General features: G+C 42.6%; 1 pseudogene; it reads left to right on the top strand.

The window, feature by feature from the left end:
• The first annotated feature begins 2,104 nt into the window (after positions 1–2,104).
• The window catches only part of LOC120028423, a 57,235-nt pseudogene continuing 43,640 nt past the window's right edge, over positions 2,105–15,699 (top strand).

Here is a 15,699-nt window from a genome sequence, read left to right as displayed (position 1 = left end):
TAGTGCGGTGTCGTCCACATCACGGGGCTGTGGTCGGGGTAATAATGGTGTGATGGCTATTTCTGTGACATCTGACCAGGGATTAGACAGCAGGCCACAGAGCCTGGTTCCTATGGAGCAGCTGGAAGTACCAGAGAGAAATAATAAACACGGCTAGCCTAACCAGCTTCATCAGGAGAGAAAATTAAGACTGCAGTCTGAAACCAACAAACCTGGTGGCACTGAAACTTATTTTGGTAAACGGCTGAGGGATGCAGAAATGTAAGAAATGTAACCCCTCTCAAGTTTCTAGACAGAGCTATGGATGCTAGGACTGACAGTCATCAGATCAAAATGATCGTCTTAAGCATGTTTTAAAGCTGTACAGTGTTTGTTTACAATTGCAAAATAAGCTTTTATTTTGAGCTCTGATGGGGTAAAACAGCTGAACTAAGCTCATGAGGCATGTATAGTTTAGCCAATATTCTTCAACAATCAACCTCTATATATTATTCATTTAAAAGTTCAAAAAAATGGATGTACTAATTGCAAACTGTAGCTTTAATAAGTGTATGACAGGCTGCTTGGTAGAGAGAGTCATAACAGTGCAGAAATAGCATGGAGCAGACCAGCCCTGATTTCAGACTGGGCAGTAAAACGAGATGGGGGCTACTTTCCAAATGGTATCGTATTCCCTTTATAGTGAAAAGGGGGCCATTTGGGAGGCAACTGGAGTCTGTCTTGTGTACATATCACTGTCCTCATAACAAACCCACAAACTTTGAGTCATCTCATATTTATATTTGAGAGGGGTATGAGCAGATAATAGAACAAACGATTGTTGTGATCATCATCACATATTGGAAACCTGCGCTTGGCAGAACTATACAGAGACATGCCACCTTTCTCTGTCAACTGGTTTTACTGTGAAACAGAGCAGGCACTGTTTGAGCAGTGTATCTAGCAATGTATGTGTTCCAAATGGCACCTTGTTCCCTATTTGGTGCACTACTCTTGACCAGGGCCCAAAGTAGTGTGTTATATATGTATTAGGATGCCAGTTGGGACACAACCAGTGCTCACAGTACTCAATGGAATATATTAAATTGTTTTCAGTAGGAAAAAAATCTAAATACAAACATTTTATGAAAATGAACCGGCTAACAAATACTGACTGTATTAGAGCAAACCGTGTGTGAAAAGACCCAATTATAATGTATTTTCAAATCTGTTTGTTGTTGGGTTGTTTGACATTATATCCTGCTGTATATAAACATATCAGTTCTGTCTGTTGGGGTAATACCAAACATGACTATAAAACAGGTCTAGCAAACAGCAGTTTTCAGCACATTCCAGATTTAGAAACATTTTCAGTGGCTGACAATGCACCCTATTCCCTATGTAGTGCACTATTTTTGACCAAAGCCATGGAGTCAAAGGTAGTGTGCAAAATAGGGAATAGGGTGTCATTTGGGACATAGTTTAGATTTGGGTCTACATGACCATAACACATGCCACTCCCTGGTTCTCCATCAAAACTACAACCAGAGAAGGTTGTTGACTATCTCTGCTATAACCCCCATACACCTGGCTGTACACAAACTGACATATATTTATACAATCCACAAACATTACTCCATGTTTCCTGTGGTTAACTATAGCAAGTTCATTGGTCCATAGAGTTGGTGGGTCAGCCAGTCTATCCATGTTGGGGATTTGTTTCTCATTGTTTCTCAGGTTCATTAAACTGGCCTATAAACATTATGGCTGCACATGCACACACACTAGTCAGAACACACTCATAAACCCACCGCTTTCAGTGGCTGTGTCTCAAATGGGACTCCATTCTGTATATATGTAGTGGACTACTTTTGGCCAGGACTCATAGGGTGCCACTTGGAACACAGACACTGAAAGCTGTGGGTTTATGAGTGAGTTCTGATTAGTTGCCGCTCTCCTCTCCTCCAGTCCAGTGACTAGCTACATCACTATATTACGATGAGAAGTTGAGAAGTCCCAGTCCAGGTTTGGAGAATTTAGTTCCTGATCCCACTGATGTTGGGGGCCCCCGTCCTCTCTACTGGGGTACCGTGGTGTGTGTGTGTGGGATTTTGTTTGAGGAAACATGAAGCAGAAGCAGGGGGTGGACGGTTGGTTCCCCCTAGAATACTGTTAGTTATGAGGTAACCTGAGCCTGGGTCTGTTATTGTTCTCTTAATAGCTGTGAGAACCATGTGTGTTCTGTGTCTCAAATAACACTATATTCACTAGGTAAAAGTAGTGTACTATTTAGGCAATAGGGTGCCATTTGTGACGTACACTCAGACTTATTGGGGTGGCAGGTTGTGTGGATAAATACTTTCATCTCTGTGTTGTGGTGTGAAATATAAACACTTCACACACACGGCGGGTCTATAGGATAGAAATCAGATCTGTAATATAGGAAAATGAAGCACGGCACGTTTGTGATGTAAACTTCCAGAGCAGGTACATTTGGCATGATCAGTGGACTTATGTGTGTGATGTGTGTGTGCGTGCGTGTGTGCGCGTGTGTCTGTATGTGTGTGTGTGCATGTGGTTGCGTGTGTGTGTGGGTGCATACCTGCGTGCCTGCATGTGTGTGTGCATGTGTGCCTGCTTGCTTGCTTGCTTGCTTTGCGTATGTGTGTGTAGGCTTTCAGAGTGGGGGAATAGGGGAAAGGAGGGCACAGACAGAAACAGAGTTCACAGGTGGTTTCCATTAGGCTGCGTATCATTCCTGCCTCTCCATCATCTTCTGGTTCATCATCTTCAGGAAGAAGTGCTTTTAAAGAGTCTCTGTTTAGTGTTTCTGGATCCTGCCTCTGGAAAATACTACAATAAATGAATGCTACTAAACGCATGCTGAAAGGTTGGAGGCTGACCATTGACTGAGGAGCGTGCTAGACATACAAACTCTGTGCAAACAGCAACACAATGGAACACCTCAACTCCACCCACTCAAAACACCCACCCCTTTGAGAACAAACAAATACTTGGAGGATTTCTTTAGAGCCGACTACACCAATTGGTTTTGTTTGGCTATTTCTGAGAAGTCTGATCTCTTACTAACAGTGGCCTCAAGTCTATTCTTCTTCTCCTTTAGAGCTAGAGGCCCTCCTCCTACCCTGAAGAGTGGTTAACCTCAGAGAGGATAAAAAGACAAGCAGTCCATCATCATATGAGTCATAGGTTAAGTCCAAAATAGTACCTTATCAAAAGTAGTGCACTATATAGGGATGTAGGGTATAGGGTGCCATTTGGGACGCACCCATAATGTTTGTCTGAGTCTGCCCTGGGCAAACTAAATATGTCTCTTCAGCCCACTGTAGCAGAGGAGGACATGAAATGATGTCTGTCTCTCCATTCTCGCTCTCTCTGTCTGTCTCTTCTTTCTACCGTGGTTCACAGAGACACACCCTCTCTGGGGCCACAGCTCTGTGATGTCAGCTATCCAACTAACTTCATTACCTGTATTATCTGCTATTATGGGATGGAGAAAAACGGGAGACTATTGGTTCCTCATTGTGAGCCAAGTCACGGTTGACTTACAGTTAGAGAGATATGGAGATCACACACACACACACACACACACACACACACACACACACACACACACACACACACACACACACACACACACACACACACACACACACACACACACACACACACACACACACACACACACACACACACACACACACACACAGATCACCTCTTAACCCCACCACTGGTCTCCCCAGTCCCCACAGTCAGCATGGCTTCAAAGAGTATAGACTGCAGTATCAAATACATGCATCAAACACCCTCTCCCTGTTTATACAAGACATACAGTGCTATATAAATAAACACTGTGTCAGCTGCTGTGTTCTGTCCTTTATTCTGCTTCCCTCCGGACATACAGTGTTCCCCATTTCCCCTCGTAAAGTTTGATCTTTATCCTAATCCCTCATTTACCTGTTAATGATAGTGTCTCCGGATCTATCAGTGACACCTACCACCATACAATGTAATGTATTGGCTATGTACTACTGGACCGTGCTATTATTCTCAGAAACTATTAGAAGTTAACTTACAATGACAAAAACAAGCTCTATCTCCTGTCCTTGTTTTGTACCTCTGTGTATGTCTCTTCCCCAGGTAATGTCCTGATGGTGTCTGCGACCCTGGGTTGCTATCATCCGTATCCACGGAAGACTGCAGGTGGCTGAAGGCCAGGCGGAGCCAGGGCCTTTGTGCTAACCCCCTCCTCCCCATCCCCCAAACACAAACCCTCCTCCAGTCTTCCAAAATGGCACCGCATTCCCTATATAGTGCACATCATTTTGACCAATACCTATATTCCTAATAGTGCACTACTTTTGACAAGAGCCCTTTGGGTACTACTTAAATGTAGTAGATTATTTAGGGAATAGGGTGCCATTTGGGATGAAGCCTTCATCTGTAGTGAGCACATCCATCTGTCTGCTGAGGTCTGATTCTTCACACTCGGTCAGCACCTCCTTTTGGCAGCAGCAGCACGGACTGGCAGAGCCGCTGCACTATCCATCCGTACAGTACGAACCTCGCCAAGGATGAGGATATCCAACTACTGTATCAGTGGGAACTGGGAAACAATTTCTCTCGCCCAGGGAAGCGGCTATAATGTGATGCACCTAGAGGCAGACAGACTGGCTGTTGGGGGTTTTAGATGCAGAAAACAGCCATACATTCAGGTCGCCAGGATCAATTCCAACCAAGCTCCTCCAACTTGTCCAGTCAAATCAAACTCTTAGTAAAATGATAACCTGGTCCCAGATCTGTTTGTGCTCTTGCCAACTCCATTGCTGTCATTGTCAATCCATGTTTGGCATAACAATGAGTGACAGGGAGTTGCATGATAAAAAAACAGATTGGCCTTCAGGCTAGTCAAATTATGCTTTTAGTCCAAGGATATAAGCTTTGGTGGTAATTTATCGATCATTAATCAAATATCCATATATTCTGACACTAACATTCCAGGGACTTTGTTCTGAGTCTGAGTACGATTCTGATGCAGATCCCTTTAATTTTCCTCCTGGAATGTATTCTGTTGTCTACCAGTCTAGCACTGGAATGAAGCCCCCTTTCACAGACTGGCTCAGGAATTCTCTAGCAAAACAATTCAATTGTTCAAGTAAATACTTCTTTGCCAGGGACCAAAACAGAGAGAACAGAAAGAAAACGATGGCGCTAATCTCATTACTTTGAAACGTTGTCGCTTCACAGAGTCTGGAAAGTTCTGATTCTCCTCAGTCCTTCAGCAATAACAAAGTCATGACAACGGGAGTTGGCATGGTAATGGTAATGAACACCCACTATTTGGCCTATGATGTCATCTCTGCGTCCCAAATGGCACCCTAATAGGAAACTTCAGATGCACCTTTGTTTGGACCCATGCTTTAATCTCTAGAGACAGACAGACAGACAGACAGACAGACAGACAGACAGACAGACAGACAGACAGACAGACAGACAGACAGACAGACAGACAGACAGACAGACAGACAGACAGACAGACAGACAGACAGACCTACGTAACCTACAGTCATTCAGACAAGGGGATCTCCAGACAGTGTTGCTCTCACTACCATCCCACATTCAGGCCACACAAGTGGTGCTCAGCTAGTGTTTGGGATATATGTTCATGTGCATCGTGCTGAGGGAAGACGAAGATGACCCTATGTGAGGAAGAGGATGCTCTGCAACAATAAGCATGCATCCATGGACACTCTATTTCACCAGCAGCAGGGCTGTAACCATGGTCTGAGCTTTAGTGAGGTCAGGACAGACCAAAGATATTTGAAGCCCAGCCATTATCACATTGGTTGCTGTAGCTTCCTTCACCTCAGTCAAACTACGAACACATAGCTTATTAGCTATACAATTAGCTGCTTCACATGAACTCACATTAACTCAGCACCAAGATTAAAAACTGTGATTTAATACATACAGAGTGATCTGTTAGCAGAAATGTATTTTATTAACAAAAAGTAAACAAATGAGTTGCATTTCCACACTTTTTGCTATTGGGTAGGGAGACATTTTTGCAGTTATAAAGCTAATTTCCTGCAATTCTACACATTTTTCCATGTCTTATGCCATGTTAATATGATATCTGAGTGAGAGTGACTAACAAAATCCTTGGGGGCCTCCTGGAGGTCAGTGTAACGGTTGTCCTCCAGGTTCTTTGGCCGCTGCTGCTGGTTCCTCTCACGCTGCTTGATCCATGGTTGGTGGGTGATTCTGTAACGGTTGTCCTCCTCCTCTTCGTCCGAAGAGGAGGAGTAGGGATTGGACCAAAGCGCAGCGTTTGTATATGACATAATGAATTTATTAAATTAAAGACGAAACACGAAGAACACTTGAATAACTTACAAAGTAACAAAACGAACGTAGACAGACCTGAACTAGAGAACTTACATATACACGAAGAACGCACGAACAGGTACAGACTACACAAACGAACGAACAAACGAAACAGTCCCGTGTGGTGCACATACACAGACACGGAAGACAATCACCCACAAACAAGTGTGAACAGCCTACCTTTATATGGTTCTCAATCAGAGGAAACGTCAAACACCTGTCCCTGATTGAGAACCATATAAGGCTAATTACCAACGAACCTAAACATAGAAACACATAACATAGAATGCCCACCCCAACTCACGCCCTGACCAGCTAAACACATACAAAACAACAGAAAACAGGTCAGGAACGTGACAGTCAGGGCCCCTGGGCACGTGCCCTGCGTGCCCGGTCAGCAATTCGACCATAATTAGGCCTACTACAAGTTTAGATAGCTGGCTCTAACTAGACTAATTTATACATTTAAAAAAAATGTTAACTGACATGGGCTAATTGAGTGATTGTCAGTGAGTGACATATAACAAGAGGAAAAGTTCTGATGCATAACAGTTTGAAATTGCACCTTGTGTATTCTACTACTCTAAGTCTCAACAGTAACTTGAGACCAGGACTGAGTTTAAGGTTTAAAAAATATATATTATTCGAAAAATTATATAGGTCCGGACCTCGGTCTCCTCTTATGTAGTTACAGACCTGATCAACAGTGATTTGGAGTGATGAGGTCATAGCTGTAATGGTTGTGATTGGCTGATGTAGAGTTGTTTTGGTGTGTGTCCTAAATGGTAAAATTGTATTTGTCACATGCCCCAAATACAACAAGCTCTTAACCAACAGTGCACTTCAACAAATAGAGTTAAGAAAAGATGTACTAAATAAATTAAAGTAAAAATAAAAAGTAACACAGTAGAATTATATAACAATAACGAGGCTATATACAGGGGGCCCGGTACCGAGTAAATGTGCGGGGGTACAGGTTAGTCAAGGTCATTTGTACATGTAGGTAGGGGTAAAGTGACTATGCTTAGATGATAAACAGCGAGTAGCAGCAGTGTAAAAACAAATGGTGGGGGTCAATGTAAATAGTCCGGGTGGCCATTTGATGAATTGTTCAGCACTCTTATGGCTTGGGGGTAGAAGCTGTTAATAAGGAGCCTTTTGGTCCTAGACTTGGCGCTCCAGTAGCGCTTGCCGTGCGGTAGCAGAGAGAACAGTCTATGACTTGGGTGACTGGAGTCTTTGACGCTTTTTTGGGCTTTCCTCTGACACCGCCTGTTATATAGGTCCTGGATGGCAGGAAGCTTGGTCCCAGTGATATATTGGGCCGTACGCACTACCCTCTGTAGCGCCTTACATTCAGATACAGAGCAGTTGCCATACCAGGTGATGATGCAACCAGTGAGGATGCTCTCGATGGTGCAGCTGTATAACTTTTTGAGGATCTGGGAACCCATGCAAAATAATTTCAGTCTCCTGAGGGGGAAAAGGTGTTGTTGTGCCCTCTTCATGACTGTCTTGGTGTGTTTGGACCATGATAGTTTGTTGGTGATGTGCTTTATATAGAATGATCTGTCCAGTAGCGTGCCCATGATAACTAGGGACTCAGCCTTAATGTGTGTTCGCAGACAGAGGAGGCTAGAGTAGTTTTGGTGTGTGTTCCCAGAGACATTAGGCCCCAGCCAAAGTCCCCCACTCCCTTTTCTCCATGTACCAACACTGAATATGATATCCTTTTAGTTACCATGAGCACGCTACTGGACAGATCATCCTATCTAAAGCACTCAGGATCATCTGCTGGACTAGGGCCCAGAGTGTTTCCTGCCCAGGATATTCTTAGTCAGGGAAAACACTGGGCCCCAACCATTTGTGATGTGCAGTTCACGAATCATTTGTTCTTATTGAACGACTCTTTTGACTGACTCGAGAGTCATGATTTGTTGATTTGTTTTTTCGAGTGACTCTAGTCGTTGACCTGCTGACTCATTCATTTTAGTAGTTTGTTTGATACACGCTCCTCCGCATCAGTGGCTCCAGAGACGTGCTCCGACCAATAGCTGTCTATCATGTGTGTGCAGGAAAATATATCATGCTGCAGGCAGCGCAGATAAGAAGACATGTTGAGAACTGATAATTGATTGCATGGTGCAATAATTAATGCAATGATTTATTAATGAATGTTATGATGGACACATCTTTGTAGAACCAAAACATACAATTGTACACTTTATTTGGATAGTCCATCTGTATATTCTCTACAGACTAGCTACAGACTATCAATAACATTGCAACTATCTACTAACCCTAACCCTAGCCCTAACCCTTACCCTAACCTTAACCCTTATCCAAACTCTAGACTTAACCCTTACTTACCCTAACCCTAACCCTAACCCTTACCCTAACCTTAACCCTTATCCAAACTCTAGACTTAACCCTTACTTACCCTAACCCTAGCTCTAAACCTAAACCTTACCCGTATTCTAAACCTAACCCTAACTGCAACCTTAGCAAGCAGTTGCTTATCAACAGATAGTTTGTTGATAGTATGACCGTCATCAGAGCATCTACAGATTGACTATCCGGACTACCTAAAGTGTGACCACATACACTGCCTCTGCTCAACAAACTTGAGAATTAACCATTTGGGGGGCTACAGTTGGCAAAAAATATTGTGCTTATCACCCTCACGGCAGTCTAGCTAGTCTAGAATTCCACAAAGCCTGGTCTCTGCTCCACTCCGTTGGTGGAGTTCATCAGAAACTTCCTTCACCATGGAGTGGAGTTTAGTCAGCCAACGGCAGTCAAGCGACGCATTAGACCAAGAGTCGTTCACAATCTAGTCCGGTTGCAGCCACAACTAGACCTCGTTTCAAATGTATCAAGAAATAAGCTTATATCCATGCCTAGCAATCAACAAATGTATATTGTTTAAAGCTCACTTTTACAAGTCTCAGTCACAAATGAAAGCTCCAATAAGCCCCCTGGTGAACGATGTGAACAAGAGGCTTATAGAATCATGACTCTGTCCAGTTTTCGGTTCATCGTTAGTCGGTAGGGGATCCTGCGTGTTCTGGGCATTACTGACTCAAATGAACAAAATTAGACTAAAGATGTTTTCTTTGGACTGAACAAGTCGAAAAGATCAGAGTCAGTAAATAGAGCTGAACTTCCCATCACTACTAACCATAACACCCCAGAATAGTGCTAATTATTTGACTATATAGTTGAATGCATCAATGTGCCTCATACTACACAGTCCAGAGGTTATATGTAGTCTAGTGGCAATCAGGATACAGATGTAGGATCTTAATTTGATCACTCTTTTGTTGCTGAGAATTTAACTTATAGTGCATTTGAGTTTTAAAAAGGCTTTTAAAGTATGTAATTTCTTGATTTGCCCAAACACCATGTTTTATTAACCCCTACAAACATTTCCATTATTTATAATCCACATAACAATTCACATTTCCTGTTGCTGCAGGATTATTTTCCTGCTGTAGCAAACTGGCTCAAATTTAGATCCTACATCTGTAGGCCATTGGTTAAAGACAATAGAGATGGCTCTGAACTGATCTCACCCTATAGGACCTTGTCACTCTGAGTGTTATAGGAAAGGCCTGGTTTGATTCCCTACTTTGCAAACAATGGGAAGAAGTCAGATGTAAATATGGTTGTGGTTAACCTCATGACTTGGCCCATATTATTGTGCAGAACAACAACTATATTTCATATGGTAAATGCCAGATGGGATGGTTCATCTTTAGCCCAGTGAGCAAGTTGAAATGTATTTTTTTAAACAGATTGATCATTATTTGGCTAATAATGGGAACTGCAAGTAAAGAAATGGTCCGGTGTGTTAGAAATGCCCATGCAGATTTCTGCGTCCCTGGCCGGAAGGGGGAGAAGACACACATATCAGGCCTCTAGAGGGGTTGTTTTCCTAACCTCACCAACCAACACATTGTTTTTCAGGTCATGTGACACACACGGATGTGCATCCCAAATGGCACCCTATTCCCTATATAGTGTACCTCTTTGACCCGGGCCCACGGGGTGCACAATACAGTGCACTATTTAGGCAATAGGGTGCCATTTAGGAGACACACATGGTCATGGCCATACATTAACATAATGAGAAACAGAGGAGGTGAAAGGAGTGAATGGTCAGAAATGATAAATAGCTCTTTACTGAGCAGCTGGGGACAACGGCCCTGCTTCAGACCTGCATGGGTTCAGGTGGGTTCAAGTACTATTTGCATTCTTTCAGCTACTTTTAGCGGTTGCTTTAGCCTGCATGGGGTACCAGGGGGGCAGAGTTTGCACTTCTCTATTGATTATGACTATTATATTGGTTCCATTATGCCAGGCAAGCTCAAATAACCCAGCTCATTTCTGAACCAATGTCTGCCTGGCTGACTGATTTAATCCCAGAGTCAAATACCAAGGAGAAATTACACTTGCATTTAATTCCAGTTCATAAAAAAACCCGATGTGTTCAATGTTCCTGAACTACAATGTAGGCCTGCAATGTGTAAGCAGTATAGATAGTAAATCAGCCATCCTTCATATATGTGTTGGGAGGATGGATGCCCGGTCCCCACCATCCTGCCTTTGAAAACACAAGGGGCAAACTTCTCTCCCCAAAACCTTTAGAAGCTTGTCACCATTCATTCTCTGTGGTGTGAGTGTGTGTGAAACCACATGCACACACACACGCATGCACGGGCACACACCCTACGTACCAGTACCCATTTCCTCCCTCTGCTGTGGTCCAATCCTGGAGCATAGACAGATGGTGTCCCTCCCACTCAACAGGATCAAAACAAACCACTCCAAAGGCTTCTGGGAAGGAAGAGCTCTATCCGTGGTTAGTTCATTTAAATGTGTCATCAAATACATGAAAAACCCGTTTCTTTCTATGTTTGTTCCCTTTACTGACGTACTCCAACAGGGATATGAATGTGCACACTAGCGAACACACATACCCCACATGAAAAAAAAAAAATACTATAATATGGTATATATTTATATACTATAGCATTCAATGTAGTGTTTTTGCAGTTAAAAAACTACAGTTAAAAACTGTAGTGTTTTTGCGGACATTACAATAGTATTTACTTTACTTTAGTATTCTACAGTATACCACAGCATTTTATAGTAAGTACTAAACATGATCAAGGGATACATACTACAGTGTGTAGTATAGTATTCTGCAGTATACTACAAAATTATATAGTAAGTTCCAAACATGATCGAGGTAAACTACCGTGTGGAGTATATTATTCTAGAGTATACTACAGTATACTACAGTTTACTACATAATTATATAGTAAGTACTATAGTATTCTATAGTAAACTGTGGGACTGTAAGTCTAAGTCTCTGACTCCAGCAGGGTAAGGTGAAGGAAGCTACAGATGGTAAAGTTGTCTGGAGGTTATGTAGAGATAGCAGAGAGACTGGAGGCCTTATACAGACTAATTGGCAGGTAAAGGTAATCTTCTCCATAATTCTCTTAATCTCTTTCTGTCGTCTCTCTCCTGCTCTCTTTCTCCCGCTCTCTGTCTCTCCAGGTGACAGCACCTCATTAGCAATTGACACCACAAATATAAATAACAATGTCCCCATTTCCACAACAATAAGCAGTAATCAATTTTCCTTGCTTTAAACATGGCAAAGAAATCAGTCCTTAAAGCTGTTGTTGGGTAATATAGTTGTTATTGCTCCTACCCCTGATGGAGCCTAACCATAATACTGCTCATGTTACCTTGAAAAATAAATCACACCACTAGCCTCTGGTTTGACCCCAACTGAGGGCAAGGACAAAGTGTGTGTCCCAAATGGCACCCAATTCACTATGTAGTGCACTACTTTTGACCAGGGCCCATAGGTTGGTCAAAAGTAGTGCACCATATAGGTAATAGGGTGCCATTTGGGACATACAGCAGCCAAAGACAACATCCAGGAAAATGAAAATGTTGTCTAAGTTCTATTAACGTGCTTCCTCTGTGGCACATAGCTACATGATCTGAATGGACGACATTTATATTCTATAAATCCTATGAAAATAAATGATTCTTATTGGGGCCTCTTGTTTAATGTTAGTGGGCCATAGTCTTCCGCTGCACGACGTAGCCTCTCTGTGGCCTTACAGCTGCATGGTCTCAATGCATCAGACCTCTACTTCCAGACAGAAATTATTATGGGTAACATTTTCATGCTGCTAAATAGTTCAAATCTGTGCAAAAACTTCCGTAAAACTCAAAGTAAACTGTCAGTGTGATTTAATTCAACACTTTTCTTCACCAAGTGTGCGATTGTTTAACTAGTTTTGTAAACTGAACAATGCATAGACCTTCTAGTATTGCACATTTCCAAAGAAAAGTTTCAAATGAAATCTCGCTGCCAGATTATAGTATGGTTTACAGTACTTTTGCACAGATTTGTGCTCTTCTGCACTACGAAAATGTGATCCTATATACTGTGTGACTCTCAGGAATATACTATGAGACCAGGGCCTGCCATGAGTTGTACAATGCAACAGAACAGAACATCCTAGCATCTCTGTTATCTATATTTTTATTTATCCTTCAAATCAACATCTGCATCCCAAATGGCACCCTATTCCCTACTACTTTTGACCAAAGCCCTATGAGCCCTTCCTAACCTTCGATATTTCATATTGTGAAAATTCATGCTTTTGACATTGCATGCAACAGTGTACTGAGTAAGAAAATCCCATTCTTCGAACGTAAGATAAACGATCATTGAGGAGTTTAGGAACCGAACACGACAACAGTAAAGTGTCGGTAAAGCAGGGAGCAGCCAGGAAGAGAGGTACTAGGGTGGAGTAGAAGGTATAGTAAAGTTCTGTCCCAAATGGCAGCCTATCCCCTACTGTATATAGTGCATTACTTTTGAGCAGAGCCCTGGTCAAAGGTAGTGCAAAAGTAGTGCACTACATATAGTGTCATTTGGGATGTAGCCTATCTCTAATAAAGAGAGACTGGGCCCAGGGGAAGGCCTAACGTCAGCATGTCATGTTTCAGTATTAGTCATACCCAGATGGTGTATATAGACAGACAGATCTGTTATGATACAGTCAAGGCCACATGAACAAACACTGTAATCAGGCAAGGTCTGTGTCCCAAAAGCCACCCTATTCCCTATGTACTGTAGTGCATATAGCCTATAGGGCTGGTTAAAAGTAGTGCACTAAATAGGCAATAGGGCGCAATTTGGGATGCAGCCTAGGACTAAAAATACACTGATGGGTTTATAAATCAGGAAATTACAGATAAATATATAATTATTTTAATGGTCATGAAGATTAATGGCTTTGTAACCGTGGAAACAGTAAATCAGGACATCACTCCTTGGTGCTTTGATGGGTAGTCCTTTTCTCCGCCCATCCCGCCCAGTCAGGCGGTCGACAGGGTTTGGATGAGAGTCCTCATCCTTCGGGTAGGGAGTCATCTTACGGTGTGACTCACCATTCTGGAAATATAGAGAAGAATTCCAGCCAATTCATTAACAGAGCGGTGAGCGAGACAAGGAGCTGGAGATGAGGGACAACCTAGTGCTTCTGCATGTCAACAAGGTCACAGAGGAGTTATCAATGACCATCATTCTGGAGATGGAAACTACAGTATGCAGAAATACCTTTGAAATAGTGGTGATAGTTGGAAGGTGGCCTGTTATTTATTTTGACTTAATCTGCACTTTTGGCGCACACAAAACAAGCCACGGTAGAGCTTTGCAAGACTGGAGTTGAAGCACGCTTATAAAAGTTAGAGAAGTTAATATATGACAATTCTTGACATTCTAACATTCACACCAGTGGGTTCATCATCATAACAACAAAAACGAATAAAAAGTTTATTTGACATTCCATAACATTTCCCTTCCTTACTCTACGTTAACGTTAGATAAATACATACACTACCGTTCAAAAGTTTGGGGTCACTTGGAAATGTCCTTGATTATGAAAGAAAAGCACATTTTTTGTCCATATCTTTTTTTTAGATTGATTAGAAATACAGTGTAGACATTGTTAATGTTGTAAATCACTATTGTAGCTGGAAACAGATGATTTTTTATGGAATATCTACATAGGCGTACAGAGGCCTATTATCAGCAACCATCACTCCTGTGTTCCAATGCCACGTTGTGTTAGCTAATCCAAGTTTATCATTTTAAAAGGCTAATTGATCATTATAAAATCCTTTTGTAATTATGTTAGCACAGCTGAAAACCGTTGTTCTGATTAAAGAAGCAATAAAACTGGACTTCTTTAGACTAGTTGAGTATCTGAGGCGTCAGTATTTGTGGGTTTGATTACAGGTTCAAACTTTCTTCTGAAACTCAGTGAAGAGGCGACTCCGGGATGCTGGCCTTCTAGGCAGAGTTCCTCTGTTCAGTGTCTGTGTTCCTTTGCCCATCTTAATCTTTTCTTTTTATTGGCCAGTCTGAGACATGGCTTTTTCTTTGCAACTCTGCCTAGAAGGCCAGCATCCCGGAGTCACCTCTTCACTGTTGACGTTGAGACTGGTGTTTGCGGGTACTATTTACTGAAGCTGCCAGTCCAGGTCTTGTCTTATATAAGGGAGAGGCTGAGTCACAGTGCTTCTCTCAACAATAGACCTCGTCATCATAAACCACCATTCTCCCAGGGCTGGACCCACCTTAAAATCTAAACAGACAGACAGACAGACAGAGAGAGAGAGAGAGAGAGACAGACCCCTTCCAACCCTTCCCTCTCCCCTCCCAGGTGTGTATCTCAGGTTCACTCTAACTCTATATGGCTGTTTGATATGTCTAGTTACACCGCTGAGAGTCTCCTGGTAGGAGGAGGTATAGGATTAAATTGGCTTTGGATTTCCTGTCGGGGGAAGTGGACATTATAGCCCTCCCCTCTGGACTTCTCTTATTTACTCCGAACTGAGGCTCCACGTCTAACTTCCCTTCCATTCTCTCTGTTCCTGTGTCAACTGGTTGACTCTGAAGCCTTTTCTCAGCATACTCCACTCTAATCTGATTACTGGAGGTATTCCCAGTACATCATGGGAAAAGGATGTGTTGAAGCCCAGGAAGCCTCCACGACTCCAGGCCTCAGAGCGACATAGAGAGAGAGCTTCATGGAGAAGAGGAAGGGAAGAGGATCTGTCTTTTTCCCTTCCTTCCTTCCTTCCTTCCTTCCTTCCTTCCTTCCTTCCTTCCTTCCTTCCTTCCTTCCTTCCTTCCTTCCTTCCTTCCTTCCTTCCTTCCTTCCTTCCTTCCTTCCTTCCTTCCTTCCTCCCTCTCTCTCTCTCTCTCTC

Source organism: Salvelinus namaycush, chromosome 34 (genome assembly GCF_016432855.1).
Source record: "Salvelinus namaycush isolate Seneca chromosome 34, SaNama_1.0, whole genome shotgun sequence".
Lineage (NCBI taxonomy): Eukaryota > Metazoa > Chordata > Actinopteri > Salmoniformes > Salmonidae > Salvelinus > Salvelinus namaycush.
This window is presented reverse-complemented; position numbering and strand designations above follow the sequence as displayed.